This window comes from Stegastes partitus, unplaced genomic scaffold (genome assembly GCF_000690725.1).
Source record: "Stegastes partitus isolate 25-593 unplaced genomic scaffold, Stegastes_partitus-1.0.2 Scaffold38, whole genome shotgun sequence".
NCBI lineage: Eukaryota > Metazoa > Chordata > Actinopteri > Pomacentridae > Stegastes > Stegastes partitus.
The window spans coordinates 1,066,234-1,076,064 of record NW_007577769.1 but is presented as its reverse complement, the minus strand read 5'-3'; positions in this window follow the sequence as shown (position 1 = coordinate 1,076,064).

Below are 9,831 nucleotides of genomic sequence, written 5' to 3'. Positions count from 1 at the left end.
TGTACACGAGGCAACTAAGTGACAGCTAAACATGCAGTAAAAATGACCATGTTGATATTGATGTTCCGTTATGTAAAATGTTCTCTCTGCAAACATGGCTGTTTAACAGCTACAGTTAATGACTGATGGCTAAGCCGTTAAAAATGGTATTTTCATGACCTTCTCACCTTTTTTTTTGGTTTTTGTTCCTGTTCTTAAGCTACAGCCAAGAACAACAAAAACAGCGTTTGATGTTGTTAGCAAGGTCTCTTTCTGTGTCTGCCTGGAAGTTCCCTTCTCGTCCTAAATGGGACCAAATGGTGTCCTGTAATTCATAATGTGCATGTACATCATTTGAGAGCAGACTAAACCCAGCAGCATGACCCAGGGATTTCTCAACCACATGCAATGATGGCAACATTCAATGCTAATGTATAGCCATTAAAATAACAATAACACAAACAAAACAGTGTCAGAAATAAAATAAAGCAGAGACTGTAAATCAAGTGACTTGTTAGCCCCTTGGGTGGAAGTGAATGGGATCGCTGATGCTGTGGTCTGCCAATGTCCACAAGTGTTTACTTACAACTCAAAGGGGCTTAGAAAAGATGACAGAAGAAGAAAGAAATTATGTCAAAGTTGGATGAAGTGGGTGCTGAGACAGGAGGGAAGAGAGAAATGGAAGAGACACAAAAAGAAGAACACAAAAGTGAGCACAAGGAGAGACAAGCCTGGAATCAATAATCTGGTTTCTTTAGTTAGGCTGAGGAGGGGAGAGCAAGTGAGCAGCGCCTGAGGACAACAGACCGCATCCTTCCTTCCTGCGAGGCAACATGGGGACAGGAAGGGCCACCAGGGGAGGTCACTTAGCCAGCAAGTCACTTCCTGTCAGGGTTGCCAGGCATCATGGGATACGTACATCCGGGTCACAAAAGGAGCCACCTGTCTCTGATTGTCTCCCTTTGCATTTCAATCCCCCAGATGTTAACCTCAATGGCAGCCAGGTGGGGAGTAGATACAGGGAGGTGGGGGGATGGGTGCCAGAGCATGAGAGGAGGGAGTCAGTGCTCGAGGGGTGAGGTGGCAGCGTTTCTGTGTCTTCCCTCCACTCGCCGGGAGTCAGAATTAGACAAATGAGGCTGGTGAGGGGGGATTATGAAGACTGTCGACAATCTCTCATGTCCATCTGACAAAAAGGGAAAACAAACTTGTCATTTGAACAAGAAAAATAAGTTCTGCTCCAAGAAAATGGCAGACATACACAGTATTCATATAAAATACAAACCTAGTTTATACCATTTTGTGCCACCTTTAGACATGCTTTTAAAAACAGTCACCTCCCTCTTAAAAGTGGGGTTTGAACAATTGCTGTTTTATTGTGACTTTCCAAAACGCATCTTTTTTATTTTACTTTTTTTTAACAACTCAAGGCCAACTAGGTACCAAAATCCTAATTCAAAAATGCCTCAGGAAGTATATAGGGGGTTTGGTACTGGTAACGTTGAAACAAAGGGGACATACACTAAAATAATGTGTGCTGAATAGAAGCACACTGCAGAGAGTTGTGGCACCGTGGGCTAGGAAAGTGGACAAACTTTGCCACTGTAAGAATGAGAAAGGTGTGTGTGTGTGTGTATGGGGGGTTAAGCCAGCTGAGCAGTGTATACATGCGTGTGAGTGTGTGTTTGAGAGAGTGCCAAGTTGACCAGAAAGCGCTGGCAATTTCCTTGAGATGCAGAGCTTCACCGCACTCCCCAGGGGAAGGCCAAATAAACCTCAGATGTGCAGCAGGATCTGCACCCCCCTACTCTGTCTCTCCCTTTCCAAAGACTCCAAAGACTATAGAAACACATGGGAGTGAAGAAGAAGAGAGGGATAAGAGGACAGGGAAGGCACAAGGGAGGTAGAGAGGAAAGGGGAGATTTCTGCTGCTTCATTTTTTTTTAACTCCTTCGGTGTAAGTTGTCATCTTTGTCGGCTCTAGGGAGGCTTGCAGATGTTTATCATGTACAGGAGGGAAGAAAAATAAATCAGAAATTGTTTCATGATGCATCCAAGGTCACGAGTTCAGACCCATAAAATACACAAATAACCATGCAAAGTGTAATTATGGACGTAAACCTCCACGTTTGAGGCCACGAGATTTAACCTCACAAACCCATCCAAATCATTCTGGCTGGAGACGGCTGTGTGATGCACTGTATGGACATGAGTGCACACATATATAAGCACTGTAAGGCAAAAACAGGAGTTTGGGAAGAACACATGTAAAGATGGCAAACTGTGCTGGAGGTAAAACCATCTATGAAAGAAGCTGTCTGAAACTCGAAGCCGCATTTCTTTTATGCAAATGCAAGTCCCTGTCAATACAGCTGTCTCGAATCTCATTCAAGTGATCAAAGACTTGTGTCTACATCGGCCTCGGATTTGATTACCTGGAATCGGTCTGTGGGTATTACAGCAACTTTAGAGTAACTGACTGCGAGAAAGTGTAATGAAATCTTTCCCAAATCTCCTGGAACTGAGTCTCGCCTGTTTAAAATCCACTTAAGGGTCATTTTCCTTATATTAAGAAGGCGCCTCTGTCACATCCGGTTTCTAACCACTTTGTTTTTACATAAGCCTCTGACACCCCACCCCTTCCTACTAATCCTATAGCAATATCTGTAAGTTAACACACATTGGCGGATAAATAAAAACACGTCACGTGGTGTTTGCTTCTTTGCCAACTGCCCTTTACCTGACTTCATCCCACAAGAGCAACCTGACTACATTGCTTCACAGTTGTATGCTTTCAAAAAAAGAGAAAAAAAAACTCCACTGAAATAATACTGATGTATGTATTCATGTAAATTAAAGAAAATGAAAAGTTATCCAAATAATATATACAAGAAGGACAACTGAATTTAAATGAATAGTAGGTAACAATAATAATATCATTAAGATATGCAGAATATAACAAGAATGTCTAACAGTAGAAGGACATACAGTATATGAGAAACACTGATGGACAACTGTAAAAATGTACATTGAATCCTCCAATCATCAAATGTGCAAATGGGCATAGAGACATATAGCATCTACACATAAAGTACTGAAAGGTTGTAGACAAAAGCTATAAATATTGTTCCAAGTTAGAGAAAATCATTCCAAGACACTGTATGTACAGAAAAATGGCTGTGTGGAAAACACATATGGATTATCATCTGTTTGCAATATCGTTCTATTATCAGAACATGAAACAGAACATGTGTGCTGTCACATGTCCTGAGAATGCACAGAGATATACAGAGCAGTGTCCTCCTGCATGTAGTCCACAATCCCACACTGCGAGTAATGAACAGTCAGACAGAAGCAGCAAATTGTGGACAAAAAGTTGGAGACACAGGCATTGATTCAGAGATCTGGAATCAGGCTAAAGGCTCTAACTGCAGTGTCTTCTTGTCTTTGCACCTTCAAGAAGTACCTCTATGGGACTATGTTTTCTGTAGCCATAGTTATTTTTCATTTGCTTTCACATGCTTAAGCCTTTTAAAAAAAGCATCATCAAAGTCTTTTTTTTTTTTTTTCAGTTCACAGTGTAGGCTCTTCACGGTTTCCAAGCTCAGCCCTATAATACTGCCAACCTTTTTGGCAATTTGATCATCCTCCTGCATTCCAAGCCTACGCTGGTTGACGTACTGTGAAAAAATACATATGTCCAGTAAGACCAGCTTGATTTTGGGGTGATTTTAAAATGCCACCACTGTAAATATACAGGATATTCTGAAACATCTTTCACTAACCAGAGCTACAGGAGACTAAACAGATTCCCTGCCAATCCTAAAACCAACTTACAAAACCACAGCAGCACCTCAAACCAATGGTGCTACCTTTTTTTTTTTCTTTTTCTGTTTAAGCAATCATCATTTAACAAGTCTGTGAGCTGCGGCTACAGCAAATGCTGTTGCTAGATATGATCTTGCAATGGATGTGGAGTTTACTTGTGCCATACCCAGACTACTGGGCTCACAGTGGGGAAGTATCCGTTTACCCCAGGTCTCCCCTACTCATTCTGACTCTGGAAGAATGCCTGTAACGCCAAAGGCAGGGTGAGGGTGTAGTATATGTGTTTCCATTACGACTATTGCACCCCAGAAACACTAGAAGCCTCATTTTGGGGATCCAATTTTATTAAATCAACTGTGTGACAACATTGGGCTGTTTCCACAACATGAGCAGGTATGGTGGGTGTGAGGTGCGCAGACAAAGTGCTCTTTGAGTGCTGTGGTCAGGCGTTTTGCCAGACACCTTTCCACACCTAGCACTTGGGGAGCCTTATTGAGAGCATGGGCTGAGCCTGTCATTGCCTTTACCATTATTGCACTGAACACATGGCCAAGAGGCTCTGATAGCTGTAACATGTTGCTACCAAGGACTCATTTTGAATGTGTGTGTGTGTTTATAGGTAGGCTGAATGTTTTCGCTTCTGTCGGTATTGGTGAGTAGGAATGGCAAACCCTGCTGCTGTATAAATGTTCTGACAATGACTTTACATTATTATAGTCTGGCTGCAATTACTGTAATGATGAAATATCCAGACTTTAATGACTTTAATGCAAAAAACAGGTGACAGATGTGTGTTTGAAACATCAGTAGTGAAGTGAGAAAGAAAAGCGCAAGCAAGTCCTTTTACTCCGATAGAATAATTGAGAGCTGCAAATCATAATGAGACTCTAAATAAATAAATAAGAGAGATATTATTTATTTGATTTCGGGGAAGTTGGAGCTATAATTCATGTTTCATTGGAGTTGGCGTCGGTAGTGCTGTGGTTTCCAACATGCTGGAGCCTACTCCCTACCAAGCTCCACTCTGCTCAGACTCACGACTCACTTCAACCAAACATACAACTGCGAGCAGTCTGTGAAGCACAGCAAGGCAAGTGCAAGCGCACACAGAGATAGGCCTGGGTCACAGAGGCAATTTACAGCTGGGCTCATGCAGCATCTGGTTAACTGGACATGACTGTTGTCATAGTTTTTCCATATTGTTAGGTTTGAGATTGTACAATGCATAAGAGGGGAATAATGAGAAAGAATCTGATGGTTCAGTAAAGCCTCTTCACACATTCTTACATGCTGTCTCTTTGCAACAGGAGGTCTGGGAGAAAATCACTCTTATTTTTGCTTGGATTCTAATCCCATCCCTCCTTCACTGGCTGTAGGTTTGCCAGTTGAACAGTGTACAGGGCGGCTGCCATTTTGGCAGGTTGAGTCTTTTCCCTTACATACTTATTAAAGGCTGATTTTCCCCTTGGCCCAAATCTTCTGAAACAAGGTGTGCTCACTTACTGGATCAGGCCCTAACATTCTGAGTCCATTTAAAGGGAAGGAGTGGGTTTGCTGAGATATACTAAAGCTGGCGGGAAATCCATCTCATGTCACAGCCAAATATGGTTATGGTAATCTGTATTAATTTGACCACAAGAACATAAATTCAGATTAGGACAAGTCGTCTCTGGTGAACTCACCCCCGAGCTCGAGCTTATGCGTGGTCTCTAGGCTGTGCAGAGAGACCAACATATGGAAATACCTTGAGGCAACAGTGATGATATGTGATGGAAGACAACAAGTTTACAAGTTAGCTTGTGAAAAGCTTCACATGCTCATGTGGTGGTGTCAGCCTGTGTCAGATCACATGTGAACAACCAAAAAGAGCAGTTGCCATGGTGATACGTCTGGGAAGACACACATTCGCACATACGTGCACTTGTAGACAAACACACACACATGCACACATTCACAGAAAAATAGACACGCACATGCCCGGACACCCAAGAAAACACAATTGGCTGCAAGCATAGTCCAAATGGTGATACTTCCCTGGGTGAGACAGCACCCTCTGGCCTGTGGGGCCACCACAATAGGATCCATTCTGCACTGTTCCCTCTGCACTGTTCACAATCCTCCCTCCTCCCCCTCCCTGCTTATGACTAATGACCTCGGGGCAGGGGTAAGTTAGGGGTGAAGGTGGGGGTGTGGGGTTGGTGATGCTGTCACCGAAGATGCCAAGATAACACATCATCACAGGACTTCAGCTCAGCCTCAGTTGATCCGTCAACAACAGCATTTGTAAAAGACACAATATTGTCTTCAAAATGAAAAATAAAATCATTCCAAATTAACGTCAAAGTACTTCCATTTAAACTGCTCTGCATCGGCATATGCTGTGTCATTTTACTGTCTGTAAACAACGCAATTTCAACCGCCAACATCAATGATGCCTCTGAACTGATGTCTATCATTAATGAAATTATGAAGAAAAGGCATGTTTTAGACAGATGACGGGTAGTTTACTGGACAGCATTTGCTACTTCAGTGCACATGCCAAAAAAGCTTTGAACACATGTCACCGTGAAACAAGACATTCCACATTACGGCCATTAGAGGTGCAGTTACGCAGTTGTCACATCTCCTTCTCAATCAAAAAACAATTCAAATAAAACCCACCATATCACATTCCCTTTAGGAATACTTTAAATAGTCTACAGGATTGTATAGCTGTCTGAGGTTAGTACATGTATTACTCAGCTGGAGGACTAAGGGAGGGTGGCTTGAGGCCAAACCTAGTTGAGGGGACGTGTGCGGGGTGTGGGGGCCGGAGCCAAAGGCTTGAGCTGGAGCACACAGATGTGGAGGCACTGACGGATGTATCTGCGACAGATGCTAGATTTGCTCAAGCATGTGCAGCTGTGTGGATATGTGCACGTGTGCTTGCACTTCTGTGTACAGTATTCTTGTGTGCATAGTCATCTGTATCTTCTATTTGTTAGTTTATAAAAAAACGATCTTTTGTGTGTGGTTTCATGTCAGCCGATATAAGTTCCTTAGCTCCAAACTTGAAGTATTTAGATTTTTTTGGCTCCTCAGTGAAAAGCAGGATGACTCAAGCTTCTAGTATTTAATATTCCTCGACTATTTATTTGCTTCTTCATGAACATTAAAGATTAATGGATGAGAACCAGGCCAAAAATTGCAAAAATTATGCACCATAACAATGTGGCAGAAAAACAAAAGACTAAGCCAAAGGATATCACTTTCCCAACAGCTCACTGCCTTTTGTTGCAGTCAGTGATCAGTTTCACATAGCACAGAAGGACAACAGAGTGAATCAGAATGTGAGCAGTATCTGCGCCCTGCTGAGTATGTGTGCGCACGTGTGATTGCTGTAACTGTAATCACAGTTTGTGTGGGTTACAACGCACAAGTCTAACTGTGCCTGTATACATGTGCATGTCAGAAGTGGTTGCATCCATGTGTGGTTGAAGATGACATAAGACTTGCTGGTGTAAGCCGGTGCACTGTTCAATAAGGCACTAATAGGACTACCTGCTCCAGCTGCCTGATTGCAAACAGACCCAGGTGAGTGTCTCCACCTCCTCTCTCCTTTCCTTCTTCTTCTTTCCTTATTTCCTACTCAGCTAACTCACTCTAATGAGTTTCAAGACTCATGTTGTGCACATTGCTCACCATAGTGCTAATGATTACAATTTGTCCAGCAGCCGTCTGATTAAGGAAGTGGCTATTAGAGTACCATGGCACACTTAAAATCCTCCCCCACTGGCTTGGCACAAAGAGTTTTATGGGCACAGGTGATGGAGTGTCACTGAGGAATAGCTCTGCACCATCAAAGCTCTAATGATCCTTAATAGCATATGCATGTATTTTACAACTGTACAGCTCACAGAAAACCAACAATTATGTGTAATGTCATTCACAAGGTGTAGTAAAATACATATATTTTGGAAGGAGGAGCTAAGATTGTGGTGTTAGGCACCCAGACAGGAAACAAAACTGATTTTTACAGGGCAGGGGCACCCAAAAGTAATTACTTATAACATAGGTTGAGGCCTGTAATAAACAATTACTTGGATTACACCAGTGTCGTGCCTCGTAAACACTGTGGTTCTAAACTACACCTGAGTTTTTAGTCCGTCTGCTGGCTGGGCCAAACCACTACCTCATAGGGGAACCATTTCTGACAGCTTGGCTGTTCTCCAACCAAGGACGCACAGATATTATCCAAATGCTCCAATCATACTTTAAGATTATAGAAAGGGGAAGCTGGAGCTAAGATAAGTAAAGAAGGGACTATAGATTGGTAACAGACAACAGCAGCCAGACTATAGTAAAAATCAGCAGCAGGTTTGGGCATAGACAGATGTGTCAGCAAACTGGTGCGACAGTAAGAAACAGATCTGTGACTTGAAATGGTTTTTCAAAGAGCTGAGTGTCATCCACAAATAAACTACAGGCCATGTGGTTCCTGGTATCCAGCACAAATGTTCTGTTCCTCTTACCCCCAAAGGCCAATAAAACAAACAGCATGGACTTCATAACACACTTACTCCCCCTAAGGAGAACACACCAAGCGGCCAAACACTCTCCATCACTCTTTTCCTTCTTCTCTCTTTCACTTCTGCATATTCCTGGGCTCCCCACTGCTTGCACTAAATCATTCCTCTCTTCTGTTGTCATGCCCTCTATATGTGTAGATAAATGACAGAAGAACAGACCAAGGAAAGTGATTCTCAATCAAACTGATCTCAGATAACAAATTAGTACCTTGATGTACACAGCAACTCCTTTCTTGATCAGGCCTTCCTTTCTTTCTTCTTTCCTTCCCTGGCCTGCTTCTTCATCCTGTGCTTGTACAGGCATAATGCTGGAGCGCTTTCTTCCTCTATGCGTCATCTCTTGCCTGTTATCCCTGAACCCAGCTCGTCAGCTAAACTGGCCAGGACCCCAAGATGAAGCCAGGCAGAGTGAGATTAATATGAGCCTGGAGTCATTATGCTGTTCATGAGCCATGTCCAAAGCAACAAATTTTATAGCACCTGTAACACACCAGCTAATCTGTCTGACACCCCTGACCAAATAAATACAGCTAATGCCACTTCAAACACACACACACTCACTCCACAGACTGATTTTGCCTTTGCACATCAGTAGCTCTGAGGTCCCAAAGAAAAGCAGGCATTTTATTTAGGCATGGCAGTTAATTTCCTTCAATGTTTGTTGTGTGTTTAAAATGTAGTTGCAGAAGGTGTAGAAAGGCTTCTCGATTGATTGTTTCATGACCCTCAACCTTCAGGATGGATTCTCATGGGCGAGTTGCAGCAACAGGATAACATGCTAATGCATTGTGCCAGACCCCTCTCTGTCTCCACCAACACACCGCCACCTCTGTTTTACCCATCAGTCAATGCCAGGGGCTAATCAGTCAAAATAAATCCAATAAACCAGAATGCAGACCCCTACATTTAATTACAGGAATTGAGATGTTGAAGGAGAGTGTACTCTGCCAGCAGACATACTAGCTTCTTTATCGACAAACATACTGCACTAATTGCAGCCTCTGTGATTATACAATTAAACTGTATTTAACCACATTAGTAGATTTGTATGCGCTGCTGGGAGTGGATATACTCCTCGGAAAGAGGACATGAATATAATTGAATAATTTGTGATTCACTGGCTGATAAGGAGAGGACCAAAGGAAGTAAACCTCTCTGCATTGGTTGCAATCCCATACCATCGTTTTCTCATTAGGTAGAGTCAAAGAAAGCGTTGTGGTGAGCTAGCTCTGAGCTGGTGACTACTGCTCTGTGAGTGAGAGGACAGGAATGATGGTGTTTCCTGAGAAGCCAGGGGTTAAAAGGTCACCAATAAACAAGGCATTCTAGTACAATATGTGGATTTTCATGTTTCAAAAAGGCAGCATAAGGTCAGACAAGCTGGAATTTAATTTAGACCTTAAAAAACACCTCTGCACCCAAAAACAGACAGTTAAAGGATAGGCTCTCACGATTT